This window comes from Malus sylvestris, chromosome 8 (assembly GCF_916048215.2).
Source record: "Malus sylvestris chromosome 8, drMalSylv7.2, whole genome shotgun sequence".
NCBI classification, from domain to species: Eukaryota; Viridiplantae; Streptophyta; class Magnoliopsida; order Rosales; family Rosaceae; genus Malus; species Malus sylvestris.
This window is the reverse complement of record NC_062267.1, coordinates 15,649,252-15,669,187: the sequence shown is the minus strand read 5'-3', so window position 1 is coordinate 15,669,187 and position 19,936 is coordinate 15,649,252. Positions and strand designations below refer to the sequence as shown.

The window sequence follows — 19,936 nt, the reverse complement described above, 5'->3', positions numbered from 1 at the left end:
AGTTTCAGAGAGAAAGAAAAGAGCAAAAACAAGTTCTCAATGCTTGCTAAATCGAAAAATAAGTTTAAGAGAATCTCCAATATGAAACCATTTTTCAAATATGTAATAGTTAACAATCTGTATATGGACAACAAAAGAAAATTGATATATCATGGTAACATTTTAGACTAACTTTTTAATCCACTTCCCTGCAATCAATAAGTTTTTAATCCATATTCCGAGTCCAATACTAATCAACACCATTTACAACCCAGGGCCCTCATTCATCCCCTCACCCAAAACGAATATAAAACAAACAAAGAAAGAAGCGAAATGCCTCGGTCTATTCGAATGCATATGAACCAGATTTCATATATTTAATTTAACACAAACAAGGGAATAACAACAGCAGCTTGTAAGTTGTACCACACTCCATTAACTTCTCATATTCCCTCTGCAACCTCTCCGTCGATTCAAAATCCCTAATTCCAAAAGCCCTATTTCAGAAATCCTAATTTCAGAAATTCCTAATTCAGAAACCCAAATTCAAATTTTCTAATCGAATTTGGAATCAAACAATTTGTATGAACTTTGTTGAGTTTATTGCAGGAATTTCTTACCTTTTGCAGTGAGGAGGAGGAGTGTGGAATGAGACCGAAAGCTCGATTTAGGAGCCGAATTCGGATGGTAAGGACAATGGGTAAAGGTGCGATTAAGGTGAGGAGTGATGACTGAGAGGAATGACGACTGGTTTGGGTAGATTCGGGATTCAGGCGACGGATGTGGGAGGAGAGACAAATCGGCGAGGAGATACTGAGGTGAGGTGAGGTGAGGTTTTAGGTCTGAGGTTGAGAGACCGAGAGAGAGAGAGCGAGAGAGAGTCAGACACGGGTTGGGAGGTTGATAACTTTGATTTACATGCAACGGCTGAGATTAAATCTCAACATAATCCAACGGCTATTAAAATTCTAATTATATATTTAAAAATTAAATAATATATATGTATATTTTTCAGTTCGGTTTGGGAATACCGAAATCCCAAAAACGTGAGACCGATTCCCGTACCGAAATTTCGGGAATTTTTCGGTTTGGGAATATTTCGGTTCGGTTTCGGGAAAATTTCGGTTTGGTTTGGTATTTTTGGGATTTTTTTCCAGCCCTAATTAATACATTTGATAGTTTATAAGTATTCATGAAGATTGTACTACCTTTGCATGATCAGAATGATATAAACTGGTGAGATAGAATAATAGTTGAAGTCATTCTTGTCATTTGGTCGTCATACACTTAGGTAGAGTTTTCTTGGGCTATAAGTAGGATTCCCATCATTGAATTTTGGTCTTCCATTTAGTTAGCCACTCATTTTCTCCATTTGTACTTCTGCGGGTTCATTGTTGATCCTTCAGCTTCAACCTCTAGCATAATAGAAGTGGTGCGTAACCTTTACCTTTGAATGATCCTTCAAAACTTCACTCCTTGGTGACTTATCCACGCTCAGCAGCTTCCGTGCAAAAAGCCAACATCGTATCAATTGTTCTTTGGCAAGGGTGACTTGAAACCCGACTCCAACAACAATTGAAGATGACACTTGAGAGCAATACAAGGTAAGAAATCGAGAAAAGGTTTCAGGCAATCAGTTCCATACCGGAAGTTTTGATTTCAGGTTTCGACTGATTGCTTTCTTTCTCCTTGTCTTGCAAGCAAACGCAAGGGCAAATAAAATGACATGGAAAAAGCATGATATAAGATACTTTTGCTCTTGACCCTAATGATTTAAGGTACTTTTGCTCTTGAAGAAAAACAATAGAAGGATTTGATGTTGATGTAAAACGTCTTGATCAAAAATATTTTCATGTCAAAGAAATAAGTTGGGCATTTTGAGGGACTTGGTTGAAGAGATATTCTCAGAGATAAGGAAGGCTGAGTATCTTTTGAGGCCTGATTGAAGATGTATTCTCGACAAGAAAGAAGAGTTATGCATTTTTGGAGGTCTTCCTTGCCATGGAAGAATGAGGTCGACATATATAATGATTTCCCAATAGTAGGTAACGATGCTATTGGGACCATCTTACTCACACTTGTCGGTAACGGTGGTGTAGTTGGAACAGTAATTTCATGCGTTTTAACTTTGTCAGAGATATTTTGACAAAGTTGTCTTTGATATCCAGAAAGTTGAGATTACGTATGAGAAGTGCCAATGAACTTAATTCATGAAAATCCAGCTTTTGAAATTCGGAGAACAGTGTCCTTTTTGATTTTTGAATAAGTGGCCCAATTGCCTCTTCTTTTATCGATGCATCAATTTACCCAAAATGCATGCTCGGAAAGTTGCCCGCTTGTGAAAATTGCTTATGTTGTTTTTTTTTTCCTGAGATTTCACTTTATCAGATTTCATTTTCTTTCATCTTTTCTAAAAATGGCTTGCCCATCTGACCATTGTTTTGATTTAAATGTTGCGGAAGATGCAGATATGCCTCCTCAAGATAATATTTGGCGTTCATCCTTCTTATTTGCTAATGGTTCTCTTATGGTTGGAGATACTGTGATGAAGAATGATATAACTGCCATGGTAGTAGCTATGAACTTTCTCACTCTCAAAGATAAAAGAATACTTTAAAAAAGGTCTGATGAATCGGCTATTCAAGATTCTTTGGCTTTCAATGCTCAATGTGCAGTTATATCCAATAAGGGTTAACGTCTACTTGCTCGAACTCACCAAGTTGAATCATTAATGGTTGAGGTGGCAAGTCTTAGACAAGAGATTACAATGCTTAAGCACGAGAATAGAGAGTTGAATCATTAATGGCTGAGGTGGCAAGTCTTGGCAGGAATCTGAAAGTCGGATTCAAAGTGACCACTAAAGGTTCGTGGATTTATTCCAAAGGCACTCATTGCCTCTACCGTCTGGAATTCTACCAAGTATTGAGGCTTTAAATGATCAACCTCTGGTGCCTTCCCCTTCTCGAGTTCTGCCAAGTACTCAGGCTTCAAATAATCAACCTTTGTGAAAGCTCCCTTTTTTTTTGTAGTTGTAACTCATGTATATGCACATGTATATATATAGAAAAATTCCATCTCTTCTAGTTTTATAAATGCCTCAAATTTTTGGTTCAATTTGTTAGATATAGGAATCCATCGAAACTCTTGGTTCCATTAATATGAATCATGAGTTTTTAAGTAAAGATGTTTCCTAATATCATATGTTTCCACATGAATTTTCAGACATCATGAATAAATGAAAATATATTGTTGCCTATGATGTCGATGGTAACAAAATCGAGTTTTGCTAAGTTCACCAGTTTCTTATTTCAAAAAGGAAGAAATTCAGGTATGATGAAACTTACGATAATTAATTCATACCACATAAACACATGTCTACACAAAAATGTTAAACTTCAAGTTAACATTATTTATATTTTGAAATTCAGGTCAAAACATTATTCATATGTACTTGAAATTATTCTTGGTATAGACATCGTTAGAACCTTTAGGTTCATATTTTTGGAATTCATGCCCATATTTAATCTTTACATGAATTAAAAAACTTATGATCCTCATTTACATGAATCAAGGAATTTCTAGCCCTCATTTATTAGTATACAGATTGGGGTGCTTAATGGCCGTTATATTAATTTAGTTGAGGAAATGTTGTCCTCTCAATTGATTTAAAAACTTCAAGTTTTAAGGTTTTAAATTAGGAAAACTAATGAAAAGGGCTTGAAAAATTTGAGTTTTAACAATAAGGACAAAATAAAGGGTAAAGTGAATAGTACCATGATTGACTTTTTAATGTAAAAATGTGGTTTTTCGTTAAAGTGAACAATAACAGGAGCTTATCGTTAAAATTTCCCTTTAAATTTGATCAAGGGACTTCGGGTTCGATATTTTTATATGATGAGGATTAAGGAACTTCAAGTCCAATCTTTTTATATCATGAGGATCAAGGAACTTCATATTCTAAATTGATCAGGGAACTTTGGGTTCTGTATATACTCATCATAAAAAATATAGTACAATAAAAAAAATAAAAAAACAAGCAAATGGCGGTAATTCCAACCCCGATAAATAAATTGTTTTAAATAAGTAATGATTGTGACAAGGATTTTAATTTAGCACAATTCACATAAATAACAAAACATAAAGATAATAATTGTTATTATAAGAAACGCAACAGTGCCACGCCATATGTATATATATATATATATATGTATATATATATATGTATATATATATATATATATATATATATATATATATATATATGTATATGAAGGGTGAAGGTGGTCAATTGGTACCATTCATATTGTAATATATATAGTATATGATGGGCGACTATACCGCACCAATCACATTTATAACAAGGTTACTAATAATAAGGAAAAAGTAAACATTAACATACCGTACTTCTTTTTCTCCTTTCTAACAGTGGTGATGTATCACGGGTAGTATCTGAGAATTATAGGAAGATTAAACCAATGGATCTGGCTCAAATTTTAATATAGTATGGATAAGAGGATAATGAACAACTTTCAAGAAGAAAGCATTTTAATGTGAGCTACTGAAAATGGGGTTTTGGCACTCATAAGATGGCTGTCCAGTTTTATGCGAGATTGGAAACTGGGTTGGTGTTTCCAACATCTGCAACAATCGCACTATTGGATTTCTCTGAAATTTGGATATGTTATAGGTACTGGACGAACGAACAATTTTCAAGAATAAAGTATTTCAATCCAAGGTCAAGAAGTTGGAGTTCAGAGGTTGTTTACGTGGCTGTCATATTTTCTACCAATAATTATAATAGTTATATATAATCATATGTATATTTTCTTTTAGAAAATTAGTCGTATAGAAGTATGAAGATAAAGTAAAAGATTTTCTTATCTGTGAGATTCCAACCGACAAAGGTGAGAGGTAGGTAGTGTTTTCCATCGGCACGAGAGCTTCTCGTGCTGATAACGTGTTGTGAGATTAAGGATACGTGTACAGTAGAACACAAAGTAAATAAGACATAATATTTACGAGATTTGGCAAGTTTGCCTACGTCCTTGGGGTAATAATAGTAGTCTTTCTCATTATCAAACTAAAATTACAAAGCAATGGAAACAAGAAATTGCATGCTTTTCTTCTCTATTCTCTCTACATATTCGTGAGCCGATATAGGAAACCTATATCTTGTTTGTTAAGGCCAAGAGATGTGAAAGTAGGCAGCACATCTTTAACATTTGTTGGCTAACAAGAACTTCAACATTTGCTGGTTGATAAGAAACAGTAGACGGTGCATATTTTTTCATGAGGGTCATCCACTTTGATTATAACAAAATCACATTTCATAAGGTGAAAACTACAACATATCTGCATTCTATTTTAGTTTTAAATTCACTCAAACGTAGTCCAAATTAGCAAATTTGCAGTTTGCATAATTGAAAGACTAGATTGTGCTGCACTCGTCGAAAGACATCTCTATCCTGATGACTCCGGATAACCCTACGGCCAAACACCTGTCCCTCCTCCCTCCGTCTTAACTAACCAGAGAACACGATCTGTCATTCCTCGCAGGGACATCTCAACTTCCATGCTCCCGATTAGGGCTGGGTTCGGTTCTTTTCGGTTCGGTTTTTTGCCAAAACCGAAACCAAACCGAAATTTCGGTTCGGTTCGGTTCGGCCCATATTTTTTTCGGTTTTTTTCGGTTCGGTTTTTTTTTCGGTTCGGGTTCGGTTTTTTTTTCGGTTTTTTTTTTTTTTTTCTCCAAAAAATGCAAAACAACCACAACATAAGATAGAAATAGAAAATATGACATGTTTCCATCTCTCCAGGACGGTTTTTCAATATTCATGAGGGAAGTTACTACTTACTAATTAATCTAAAAACATAAAGTCTCATAAAACTAAAAGTCTTCAAAAAATGAAAATAAACATTTAAAGTCCAACTAAAAATAGAATCAATCATCAATCAAGTTTAAGTCTTCAAAAAGTCCAAATTAAACATCAAAGTTTAAGTCTTCAAAAAGTCCAAATTTAAACATCACACAAGTCAAATAAACCTTCAAGGTTTCATCACTTCATGTCTTCCACAAATAAAATCTTCCAAGTCTTCAAGCTCAAGCTCAACGCATAGGCGGCCTAGGAGGCAACATAACAAATTGCATAAGCTCAGAAGTTCACAACCATGTAAAACAGGTAAGATTAATACAACAAGCATAACGCTATAAAGGACAATACTGAAGGCTAAGAAGAGATGAATGTAATGATTTAAAATGAACTCTCACTCAACCTAAGGCTATATACAATCTCCTTATTAATTTTGTTTAAGTGTCAGCGAGGTAAGACAACCATACCTCTTCAAACCGCTCAGCTTCATTAGCTGATTCAGTTTCAGCAACCACGGCAGGTGGTGGAGGTCCTATAAAATATTCAGAATCTTCTTCCAACTCAGTTTCTCTGTACATATGTAATAAAAACCACAACATTTCAAGCAGTCACAATGAGAAAATACTATAATCCACCACCACGTCAACAGGTAACCCAAATTATAACTGTAATTCAAAATAAACAAGACTAGAGTAATTGCAAAGTTGTTTCAAAATAATTTGCCAGCTGAATAATCTGTCAAATAAAATACCTTAGCTCAGCCTGTGCCTTCGTCAATTTGGCTGCTGCTGCAAGTAACTCAGCTGATGGCATTGCAGGGCCAATTGTCCTAAAATGTAATGCAAGCAATCAACCAAAAAATAACAAATCAAGGTTCTTTTCTTAAGCAATACATAAGTGTCATTAAATATTCGATCAACATATATCAAGCCCATCAGTACCTGATGCAATATGTAAAACTAAAGATAGAAGTATGGTTACATTAAAAACTTTTACCAGTATATTACTTTCAAGAAGAACCCAAATTATGGGGCTGTTTCTCACGAAAAATTACATATTCCCAATAAGAAAAGAGATCCTCTAGCATATCATAGTAGCCCACAACCTAAGCAAAGTTTCTTACACCCAATTTAGTGAATTATCCCAGAATTGAATCACCATTTGAACTATTTTCATATCCACCAACTTAAGCTTTTATCTGCCATCTTAACTAGTTATACATCATTGCTTTACATCACCATTTAAATGCTACAAAATTTCGCAAAGTTTATTTTCTTTTCAAACTGACTTCTACTCATTTATTTACTATCGAAATGATTTCAACTATGCATGTCAATCTCTAACAAAAGCTATTGAAGAAAAACAGATCTCAACCTCATGGCTTGTCTTTAAAACAGTAATGTACCCAAAATTTGAGGAGCTTTTCTTTCTCAAACTCGTAATCAGTAATGAAGACCGTGAAAACTGCAAATACAGGTATCGTACCACTCAATAAATCTTTAAACATGTGTTGGGAAATATATACAGGCGTGCAAATTTCTCCAAGAGCAATCAATTGACGCGCAGCATCGAATACAAATATAGTCCTAATTTCGGATCATATTGTTTTTTCCATTTGTGCCTCAAATAGGATAACGAAAACTCTACACCATTGATATAAATTTTACTGGAAAGAGTTTTCCTAACCGGTTACTAGGAAATTTATCAAAAGTCTAAACCACCATAGATATCAGAGGAAGAAGCAAACCTCCTTTGCTTCATTTGATGGCTTAAATACTTTTCCAGTGCTTGCAGCACCTTCTGTTAGATCAGTACTATAAAAACGACTTAGAGAATGCCATCAACATTATGTATCGGTCCATCGCCTCTTCCTGGATCTCTCACCCAAGCTATCTGATAATCAACAAACAAACAGACGAAAGCTCACATTTTTCTTTCTGTTTATCTATTTTCTCAGCAACAAAAGAGAACCCAGAAAATTCACGAGAGAAATTACGGAGAGGAGTCAATACCTGGAGGACTTTGGGGCCGAGGAGGTTAGAGGACTTTCGGAGGGTATGCGGGTCGGGCAAGGACCTGGAGGAGATGGATTTGAGGTCCATGTTGGTGAGCTCCACTTGGATCAGGATCATCGCCTTCACTTGTTCGAGGTCGCCGAAGCACACGGCGAGGGCGAGGTGTGAGAGACTGAGAGTGAGAAGCGTCGCGCCGTCGCGGGTCGCCTGGGATTCAAGACCAAGAGAGACAGAGAGTTTGAGAAAGACAGAGAGGAGGCTCGGCTGCGAAGGGAACGAGAGAGAGAAGAGGGGAATGAATAAAAGGTGTGGCTGCTAGGGTTAACTTAAAGGGGATTTCTCAAAAAAATAAAAAAACGTTTCTGAAATGTTGGAGGCATGAGGGTTCGAACCCTTGCACTGCAACTTGAAAATTTTCCCTGAAACCAACTTGGCAACAGGTTTTGTTTTGTTATGATTGTATGAATAAACTATTTATAATATTGAAAAAAATAATTAAATATATATAATTCGGTTCGGTTCGGTTCGGTTCGGTTTTCGAACCTCAAAAACCGAAACCGAACTGACCAGATTCGGTTCGGTTCGGTTTGACAGTTTCGGTTCGGTTTTTTTTTCGGTTCGGTTTTTTTCGGCCTCGGTCCGGTTTGGTTTTCGGTTTTTTTCGGTTTTCGGTTTTTTGAACCCACCCCTACTCCCGATCCTCTACTCTCGCTCCCACACTTAATCCCTCGGCACCCTCCAATCGCCCGCCAAAATGGAGCCCGACGTCAGCATCGAAACCAGTGCCATGATCCGCGTGGCCGTTCTCCCCATCGGGCACGTGGCCCCCGTCCTCCTCCTCGACTACCACTCGATGCTGCTTCGCCACCACACGATCCCTCTCTCCGCCATCAGCTCCTTCTACACTGAACACCAGAAGTCCCCCTTCGCCCACCAGCCCTGGGACTCCGGCAACCTCCGATTCAAGTTCGTCCTCGGCGGGGCCCCACCGTCCCCGTGGGAGGACTTCCAGTCCAATCGCAAAACCTTGGCTGTCATCGGCATCTGCCACTGCCCTTCGTCCCCTGATCTCGACTCCATCATCGAACAATTCGACTCGGCTCGCCGCCTACTCCTCCGCCCTCGTCGATCGCTGCTTCGCTTTCTGCCCCGCCGATTCTCAGGTCAGGAGAATGTGAATTTCGAAATTTTTGGATTTATTGTTTATTGTCTGGTTACAGTTGGAGGATGGAAGCAAGAAAGGAGGGAATTTGATGCTGTTTCCGCCGGTGGATCTGGCAACTTAGGAGTTCCACTCGCAGATGATGATGCAGGACATCGCGGCGTCGCTGCTGATGGAGTTCGAGAAGTGGGTGCTGAAAGCTGAGCCTGCAGGGACCAATGTCAAGACGCCTTTGGATTCTCAAGCGACTCTCAACTCAGAGGAGGTTCATGTCTTGGTGTCCTATAGAATTCAATCCGTAACTACAATAGTATAGTAATTTAATGTTATATATTTATCGAAATGTTGGTGTTTTGATTGGAGTGTTGGTATGTGAATTCCTGTGTTCAATGTTGCCGAAAGATGAAGTGAACAAAACTCTAAAATGACAGGTTATAAAGGCGAAGAAGCGGAGGCTCGGACGAGCGCAGAAGATAATGGGTGATTATTGCTTGTTGGCAGGATCACCTGTTGATGCCGATGCTCATTACTCTACTGCTCTAGAACTTGCTAGGTTGACTGGAGATTTTTTCTGGTATGCCGGTGCATTGGAGGGCAGTGTCTGTGCCTTACTGGTAGTGGCTCACTCTCTGGATTTTTGCAGGACTACCTGTGTTTGATAACATAATAGACTTTCATGGCTTCCCTGTTTATTTGTTTCTTAGATTTCCTACTTACTGATTTCTGTAGACATGTTAGATTGATCGAATGGGCAAAAGGGATTCACATGTGAGAAGAAAGAATGCTTTTTCAATGATATTGTGTATTCATCTCAATCAAGGATATATATACAATCATATACAATCCTATCAGAATAAAGGAAAGAATAATTACATCCTAAAATAGGAAACCAAATATGGTAGGAATCCCACAATTGTAGGAATCCTAATACAAGTCAACACTCCCTTCAAGTTGGTGCATAAATGTTGTACATGCCCAACTTGTCTAGCAACCTCGAGAACTTGTCACTTGAAACCGCCTTAGTAAGAATATCTGCTACTTGGTCTTCCGTTCCTATGGGAGGAACCTCAATAACTTTGCTATCTAGCTTATCTTTAATAAAGAACCTGTCAACCTCTATATGCTTGGTCCTATCATGTTGTACTGGATTATGAGCAATATCACGAGCAACTTTATTATCACAGAATAACTTTATTGGCTGACCATGTTTGACCCCCAAATCTTGTACCAGAAACCGAAGCCACAAGGTTTCTCAAATACCAAGTGCCATGCCTAATGCGAAAATTAACTTAACACACAAATTAAACCCTCTTGTATCAATTGTAGTAAAGAATGTAAGTAGGGATCGTTCTGGACCAGGGATTATGAGGGCTTGCTAATAACCTCTAAACTGACTTAAAAACATAAAATTAAGTTTAAAACATGATGCGAAATAGATAAGCACACAAATTAAACCCTCTTTTTGTCAAATTGTAGTAAAGATGTAAGTAGGGATCGTTCTAGACCGGAGATTAGGAGGGATTGCTAAACACTTGAAAACTGACTTAAAAACATAAAAACAAAGTTTAAAACACTAAACTAGACTCAAAGAATGCAAAACTAAAGTTTAAAACACTTGAACAAATACAAAACTCAAAACAGCAACCTAATGACTCAAAACTGCCTAAAACCACTTTCTGGGCAGTTTTGAGAACCTAACAAGAACTTGGACGAAATTGGGTGAAGACTTGAATCAAAACACTTAGAAACACAAATCAAAACATATTCTAACTAATCTAAGACTTCAAAATAAAGGGGGACTTGTTTTGGACGAAAATTGAAAACAAAACAGAAACTTTAAAACAAAACAGATTGTAAAACGTTTTTGGATGAAAAGGATGGATAAAAGGCTAGTTAGGAGGTTCTTCTCCACACATGTCACACTTGCAAACAAAACGATTTTCAGTTGTTCTTCCAATAAATTATGAATACTCAACGCCCCAAATTAACCGTGAATTGCACTAATTAACCCTCAGTTTTTCCACGAGTTATTGAGTTGGATGATTGCATACGACAACCCAAAGCATTCCCTACAAGTTCCCTACATGAATTGCATAATAGAGATACAAGCAAGAATCATTAAGTTCTATGAAAAACATAAGCATTGACGAAGCATTTGTTACTATGAATTGCATGAAACTTATGCCAAGAAATCATTCAACACGATCGTTTTCAAGCGACCTTCACTACTTGTGATTATAAGATTGTAACTATTAGGTGAAACTCCCTCATAATCTAGCATCATATTCATGCATGAAAACTAAGCGTGCACTCTCAATCAACATACACAAATAAGTTATCAATCAAGTAGATGAACGAATTGAATCCACAACTTATGAAATAACAACTGAATGTAATCAAATCATATTGCAAGCATGTACATGGTTTCGAATCACCCGCTAACTAAGAGGGGTTTAGTTCCTCATACTCGCAAAGCAAAGATACATAAATTTAGAAATTAAAACCCAAAGAAAGAAAACACCTAGAAGGCTCCAACTTGGCAGCAAGATCATCAATGATTTCCCTTTCCTCCTTGCTGCGGCAGAGAAGTTTAGAACAGGTTTTGGGTGGTATTTAGGGTGTAGAATGGATGGAGAATGGTAGGGAAATGTTTAGGGTTGATGGGGATACGGCTAGGGATGATTTTTGGGCAGAATTTTGGGACTTTGGTGATGGGAAGGTGCGGCAGAATGCAAGGGCAGATTTCTGGCGTGAATGATTGTGTATGAGAGGTCGTGATCTGATCTAGGGGTTATAATGAGTATATATAGGCATCCAAAACCCTAGGGTAATCAGATTAGGGTTTCTAGAAGCCCAAATCCACCAGAAATTAGGTTAAAACAATCAGATTTTTAGTGGGAATAAGGCCTAAGGTGCGGCTAGGGTTAGGGTTTAGAGATGGGCCTTCTAGAATGCCTTGCAAGGCAAGGAAATAAGATATTCTAGAGGCCTAGGTGCGGCTAGGGTTAGGGTCCACAAGGAATTAGGGTTTAGGTCATCTAAAAGCCCAAAACCAAGAATAGAAACTCTCGAAAATGGAAACCTCCAAGAATAGAAACTTCCGACTTTAGAAACTTTGGTTTCCAAATCTGAATTCTTTGTTCTTCACTTTCATTTCTTCATTTCTTAAGCTCCTTTGACCTTCAAACTCGTCCATTCCTTGTGCTCCATTAGCATACACTTCATTCCAGCTCAATTTTGCTCTAAAATGCTCCCTTTTACACTTCTTTGCATACTTCGTCTCTAAACCTAAAATTGCACGAAAATGACTTTAAACACTAAAATAACTAAAGAAAAACAACATAAATGCTTAAGAACAAGCCAACTAAGTCGCATAAATATGCTCCTATCAAAACACCAAACTAGACTCAAAAGATGCAATACAAACTAAAAAGACTCAAAACTAGTTTAAAAGACTCAAAACAGCTTAAAACAATGAATTAGACTCTAAACTGACTCTAGGGATGGTTTTGGACGAAATTAGGTTCTAACATGACTCAAGACACTTAAAAACACAAATCAAAACAGATTTTGACTAATAAAACACTTTAAAGTAAATGGGGATTTGATTTTTACAAATTTGAAAACAAAACAAACAGATTGTAAACTAAAACAGGTTTTGGACGAATTTGGGTAAACTATGGATGATGGGCTAGCTAGAGGGTTCTTCTCCATACATGACACACTTGCACATAAACCAATTTTCAGTTGTTCTTTCGATAAATCATGAAACTCAACACCCCAGGTTAATTAAGTCCGCTTAAATTAACCTTCAAGTTCTCCTTAAGTTATTGAATTGGATGGGAAAGCGCATACAACAATTCAAGCATTCTTCAAAAGTACTTTTTCTGAACAGCACAATAAAGATACAATCAAAGATCATTAAGCATTATGAAAACTATAAGTATTGACGAGGTATTCGTTACTATGATGAGCATGAAACTCCTGCTAAGAATTCATTTAACGCGATCGTTTATAAGCGACCTCCACTACTTGTGAATATAAGTTTGTAACTATTAGGTGAAACTCCCTTATACTCTAGCATCATATTCATGCATGCAAACTAAGTGTGCACTCTTAATAAACATACACGAATAAGTTATCAATCAAGCAGTTAAACAAATTGAATTCACAACTTATGAAATCACAATTGAAGGTAATCAATTCATATTGCAAGTATGTTCATGGCTTTGAATTCCCCCTAGCTAAGGGGGGTTTAGTTCCTCATACTCACAAAGCAAAGATAAACAAATTTAGACATTGAAAATAAAAGAATGAAAACACCTAAAAACGCTCCAACAATCCAACTTGAATGGCAAGCACGTCCAAGGCTCCTCCTTCTTCTCTTTGTTGCGGCACAAGTGTCTAGGATGTGTATGGATATATGGAAAGGTTAGGAATGTATTTAGGATTGGTGAATGTCTCGGCCAAGGGAAGGAAAATGTATTTGTGTTTGTGAAATGTGGGATTTATGGATGTATGGATGGAATGGATCTCATGGTATGGAAAATGGAAGTGTATGGAGATGTGTTTGAATGTATGGATGAAATGGAATGGAGCTCACGGCAAGGGACTTGTGTTTGTAAATGAAGCTCTTTTTTTTAAGGATTAAGATTGTTCTTAGGAAGGGGAATGGTGGATGTATTTATAGGCTAAGGAGAGGACCACTTCAATTCCTTGCATGTGCAGTTTGTATGGGTGTGTTGTTGGAGATATGCCCTGAAAGTCAATCTTTGGAAGAAACCTTTCAGGATAATGAATGTGTGTATAGATGACTCTCATACATCAAAAGGCAAAGATAATAATTAGGACTATCTCAATAAATGATATACGTCCTAAATAGTGAATCCATGGACAATGGATCGATGGAAGAAGTAATCTAATGATGTTAGACTACAGAGACCTTCTTCACATAATCATCATGTCCAAAAAGGTTCATGGTCATATGATTGTCAGAGGGATACTGACAATGCAAAGACCAGTACATACTATGTCCTCTTCAAATGGAAGGATGGAAAGTCTCATCCCATTTATGTAGTGACACTAAGGCAGGTATGTAGGTGCTCATTAAGGGAATGAGTTCACTGAACACAATCGAACAAGAGTACTTGCATGGAGGTCTACTCACATGTCAAGTAAGTAACTCTAATGGTTGGAATAATGTAAGTAGTCCTTTGACCTGAGGCATCATAGTTGTCTTGTGGTTAAGTTCTTGATCTTTGATTATGTCAAAGTCACTCCATCCGCGGGTGTCCACGACATAGTTGGGGTTAAGCCACTTAGCCATGGAGGCAAGTAAATGCACAACAAGGGATCTCTGATCCTCGTTATGAGAGGATGAATACTCTAAGATATGATTCGGGAATCTTCGGTCGAAGTATCGAGCGTAATAAAGGAAAGTGTTCCTATACGACTCAATTGAATCATATAACATGGAATAATCACATTAGGGGTTTGACATAATATATCCATACCCTAATAGTATGATTGAGAGTATTGTTTTAGAGAAGGATCGAATTACATTGTAATTCCAACTGAATAGGTTCTCCGAACAAATTCTACATTAGCTTGGATAGCCATGATATATGGTTAGATGTCACTCATGGCTTGTGAGTTCTTCTAGATGATTAAATAAGTAGTCGTCAAAGAAGAAGGAGAATTAAAAGTAAGTTTTAATTCACTAAGTGATTGGATTAAATATAATCAATTGGATTGGTGCCAATCACCTCACTGCCTTGCTAATTAGAACCTAAAATGATTGTACACCGATACACTCTTGTAGTAAGACAACTAATGGATGATGGAAATAATTAATTGGATTAATTAAGTGTTGTGATTAATTAGAAAGTCTAAAGAAATCATAAAAGCGATAAAAGATCGTTTTTGGACTTAAAGAAAAGTTCGGGTTAATATGGGCCCATTAAGCCCAAACCCATTGGGCTTTTATTCAAGCATTGGATGACTTGAAATGATAAAAGCCCAAAAGCCCAAACAACACATAGGGGCCGGCCATTGAAGAGAGAGAGAGAGAGTCAAGTTGTTGATTCACTTCTTAGACATTTATAAAGGACTTTTAGTGAAAAGGTTTCATTAGGGTTTTGTGTGGTCTTTCAACAAAAGAAGAAAATATCTTTCTCTCTAAAATAGACACACAAGGCCGGCCACCAAAGGGGTAGAGTAGCTAATCATCTTCTCTCCCTTTGGTTATTCCTCCATCCATCTCACTACACTAGTGGGTGTGAATCTTTAGAGGTCTTCAACCTTGGAGACTAAAGGAGAACCAAGGAGCACTCATTCTAGAAAGGTGGAGGAAGCAAGGAGGGAGGCTAGGCTCAAGGAGTTCCAACAACAAAGGGCTTGGAGGTGGTATATCCTTGGTCTCAAGTCTAGATCAAGAGGTATAAATCTACTCCTACACTTTGTTCTTCAATAAAATGTTTTGATGCATCTTATATAAACCTATGCTTTTTGAAGGGGATTTGCATGACTATAGCTTTGTTATTATGTGATAACATGCTTCCGTTGCGTATGTATATGAATTTTGAATTGTATATGCATGCTAGTCACTAGAAATCCCACATGAATCTCATTATTTTCCCTTCAAGTGGTATCAAGAGCCAAAGGTTTATATTTGATGTGTCCTTTTGGATTTTATGCATATGGGTTTTAATTTTATGTTTGACATATTATTTCTTCATTCTAAATATGTTTATCTTTTGTTTTTCAAATGTTGAAAAATGTGAATCAAGAGTTGAAAAAGATATGCATGCAAAAAGTGTTTTGGATGCATGAATGAAGATTGAGTTTTGAACAAAATTTGGGGTTTTGTTCCATAGGGTAGGCACGGTTTTGGGGGATGTTTTGGCTTGTGTTTGTGTTTTATTGTAAGACACTCACACATCCTTTTAAAGCTAGAAAATCTAAATCTTGTCACTTTTGTTTTTTGGGTTTGAAAAATCACCAAGAATGTACAAATCTTGAAATTGTCTTCATGGTTTTGTTCCTGGTGTTCATGGTTTTGTTTTTGGTGAAAATGGTTTTGTTCTGTGTTCATAAATTGTTTTATGGTTTTGGATAATAAACTTACCATCCATAGCTTTCCCTAAATTTAATCAATCCTAGACTTGACTAGGAGAATTTCCATCACCATTACTCTAAAGTTCTTAAAGCATATCAAGTGGCAAGAAATAGCATGGGTTTCTACTACTTTAATTTGACTTAATGCATGTGTAAGAAATCTCCCATCCCCATTAACATGGCCGGTCACCCCTAGTGGATTAGCCACTTGTGAGGCTATTTTGCAATTTTTGAAAAGTTGATAATTACTTTCAAGTATTTACGGTTTGACCCTTAACTTTTCATATTTGCATATTAGGCCCCATCTAACTAACAAGTTAAAATTTTTTATTTTAATTTTGTTAGTTGTTTAAACTCATAATACTATTATGCCCATATGCACTAAATCTAAATGTTCATGTTGCATTCCAATTAATTATTTAATGTGATTAAGTAGTTAGAAAATGGTTGACTATGGACTTATGCCTTAAACGATAATTGAGCTATGAGAAAGGGTGCTAAACTCAAATTGTTTGAACCTTGGGAATGTGTTTTAATTACTGTTTCAATTGGACCTTGTCATGATAGACATTAATCTTTCTCTCCCTCTTAGTATATGTAATATTTAGGAATTTGTACAAATCGGTTTGTAATTCTTATTACTTCTTAATTTCTTTCAATTAGTTGATTCCCTTTAGTACTAGACTAGAGTTTCTTTAACTATTGGTAAGGTGACATAATTAAAAGAGGGTTTTGTCATAAGATTAAAGATTAATTGGGTCCAACGCCCTAATTAGCAATGAATGATTGTCTTTCATTTCTAATGGCTCAATGAAAAATGTTTTAATTGGATTGAAAGCACGTAATTAAAACGACACAACCTTCCCTAGATCTTATTCAACAATGTTGGCTCGTTGTTGAATTAACCCAATAAGTCCATGGTCATCCAAAGAGCCTAAGATAACTATAAAGTCCAATTTCAAGGGAATGCAAAAACCGTAGTAGTAGTAGTTACTTCCAATATTTGAAAAATTCGTTTTTGATATTGATTTGTTTTTCTCCAAACAAATAGTGGGAGTATCATACGCTACTAAACTATAATGAACACAATTAGTAGTTATATATATCTCCAATATTTTGAAAAATGTTTTGATATTGATTTGTTTTATAAAAACGAATAGTGGGGATATAATATGCTACTAATTTCATTAACTTTGGACTAGTAGTTATAATAGGACACAATTTATTTTAATGTGATTAAATAAATAAAATGATGAGACCTTAAAATCCCTCAACCAATATCCAATATTAAGTTGAAAGCGGAGAGGTGCTTTAAACACTTCTTCGTGGCCTTCCACCATGGTAGGCTCCAATCGTTTATGACTCGTACACCGCCTTCACCCTATCATGGGGGAGTGCAAAGTGCGTGCTTATACTCAGGAGGAGTCTATTTAAACATTTGATGTGGTGAAGGTAGGCAACGAGTGTGGCCAACATCGTATCATCGTGAGGTCATACTTGGACCCCTATCTAAACCGGCATGGTGGGACAAAACTTAACTAAGAGAAATGGTGCCAACATCATATCATTGTGAGGCATTGTTCTCTAGAGGCCAAATAGATGGGTAATCACAAGAGGTTGTTGTGAATGGGTAGTCATACCCTCTCATTATTATTTTTACTAGCCAACATCGTATCATCGTGAGGTGGGCTTGGTAATAGTGAGCCTCCCATAACCCACTAGGAGCTTTCTTTGAAATCTCCCGGATTCCATCTTGAGGGATATGGAATTTGCCAAAAATGGTGGGTGGTGTCATTCGGTTTAAAGACCCGAATCGTTTGACTTAATCAACAATCAAACTAATTTATTTTATTGTTTATGTATTTAGATATGGTTGGAAGTACACTCGCGAAAATACTCGACAAACATTGCCTAGAGGGGCACAATTTCCCATCATGGTTTCGTAATGTCAAGATTCTCCTAACCTTGGAGAAGATTGTTTACATACTAGATAAGGCTCCACCTCACATACCTCTTGGCCCTGAGGCCACTGAGGATGAATGTGCTAAGTATGACAAGCACGTTGAGGATGATACACAAGCCAAGTGCTATCTGTTGGCTTCCATGAATGAGGAGTTGCAGAGACAGCACGAGGGCATGGACAGTGCATCTTCCATCATACTCTATCTTATGGAGTTATATGGTGAAGGGACACGCAACTGTCACTTTAGCACTGTTAGTGAACTTGTGAAGACCAAGATGGTCAAGGGGGCTCCAGTGCATCAACGTGTACTGAAGATGGTTGGACTCATTGAACAACTGGAGAACCTAGGTACTCCACTTGACGGGGAATTGGCCCAGGACTTCGTATTGGCTTCTCTTTCTGATTCATTCTCGCAATTTGTTATGAACTACAATATGAACAAGATGGATAGTACTCTCTCTGAGTTACTAAACATGTTAGTAACTGCCGAGAAGACTATGAAGAAAGAGAACGTTGTAGGGACTGCTGCAGTAGCCTACAACAAGCCATCCTCTTCCAAGGCCAAGCCGCAAGGCAAAGGCAAAGGGAAGGAGAAGAAGTCACCCACTCCTAAGCCGCAAGGAGGAGTGAGGAAAAAGAAGGTAAAGGAGCCCAAGGGGACTTGCCACCACTGTGGAAAGAAGGGGCATTGGAAGAGGAATTGCAGGTTATACCTTGCAACTCTAAAGGACAAGCCACAAGGTATGGTTTATGTTCTTATCTTCAATTCTAATTGTTAGATCTGCTAAATATTTATATTTGATATAAAGAGGTAATCACTTATATAATTGTATATAGGTGGAGGAGCCAAGTAGAAGATGAGCAAACAAGGAAAAGGTTGGAGAAGGGTTCGGCCACCATATTTTTACTAACTACTTAGGAAGTTTGTTAGGCACTTAAAGATAGTCTTTAAACTTTCTTATTTTGTTAAGAACTTATAATGTGGCTTCATATAATGGAAGACCACTATTGGTGCCTAAATGAAGGTATATAATTAGTCTCTAAATGTATAGAGCTAATTCTTTTTGTATTAAACATTATGAATGTTTGAATTATCATATCAATGTAATGTGATAAATGCCTTCTAATATATTATTTCCTTAAAGTAGTGTTATGAATTGAATATTGTCTTGTTGTATCCTAGTTGAGATACAAGATTTATATCACTTATGTAATGCGATATCCAAACTTTAGACTTATCAATTATGGATAGATCTCTCGTGTAGGACATAGAAGGATACAATGAATCTTTAGATTTGGTTCCAATTGTCTACATATGAGTTCTATATGAATTGAAAAGGGTCTAGAGATTCCTTTCTTGAAGAAAAGGAAGATCACATTATAATGATATAAATAATAAAGAAAAACGTTTCTTATATGGTTATCACTTAACCACAATAATCAAGATCACTCTTGATTCAATTAGTAATTTTGAACAACTAATTGGGCATTCTTAAAATCGTTTTAAAATGTCAAGTGTGTTAGTGATTAAACCAAGAATGATGTGTCTAAATCTATGAAATGTTTAAAGACTTTAGTCACTTAATAGCAAGACATCGACTTAGTGGACATTGAAACAAATGAGCTTGAAAGGTTTTAAAGCTACTCCACAATGTCCTCTACCCGTATACTCCACATTTATACATTTTGAATGTATGAAGTGATTTCTCATTAAAGTCATGAGAAATAGTGGGAGGTGAGAAAATGATATAAACTTGAATATGATTGGTTTATAGTTGTCTAAAGAATAATAGTACTTCACTATTATTAAGAGTTTGTAATTTTAATAGTT

The 19,936-nt window shown here is 36.7% G+C and overlaps 1 pseudogene; it reads left to right on the top strand.

Annotated features, from left to right (window-relative positions):
* Positions 1 to 8,555: 8,555 nt before the first annotated feature.
* Positions 8,556 to 19,936, top strand: part of LOC126631402 (trafficking protein particle complex II-specific subunit 120 homolog) — a 37,932-nt pseudogene continuing 26,551 nt past the window's right edge.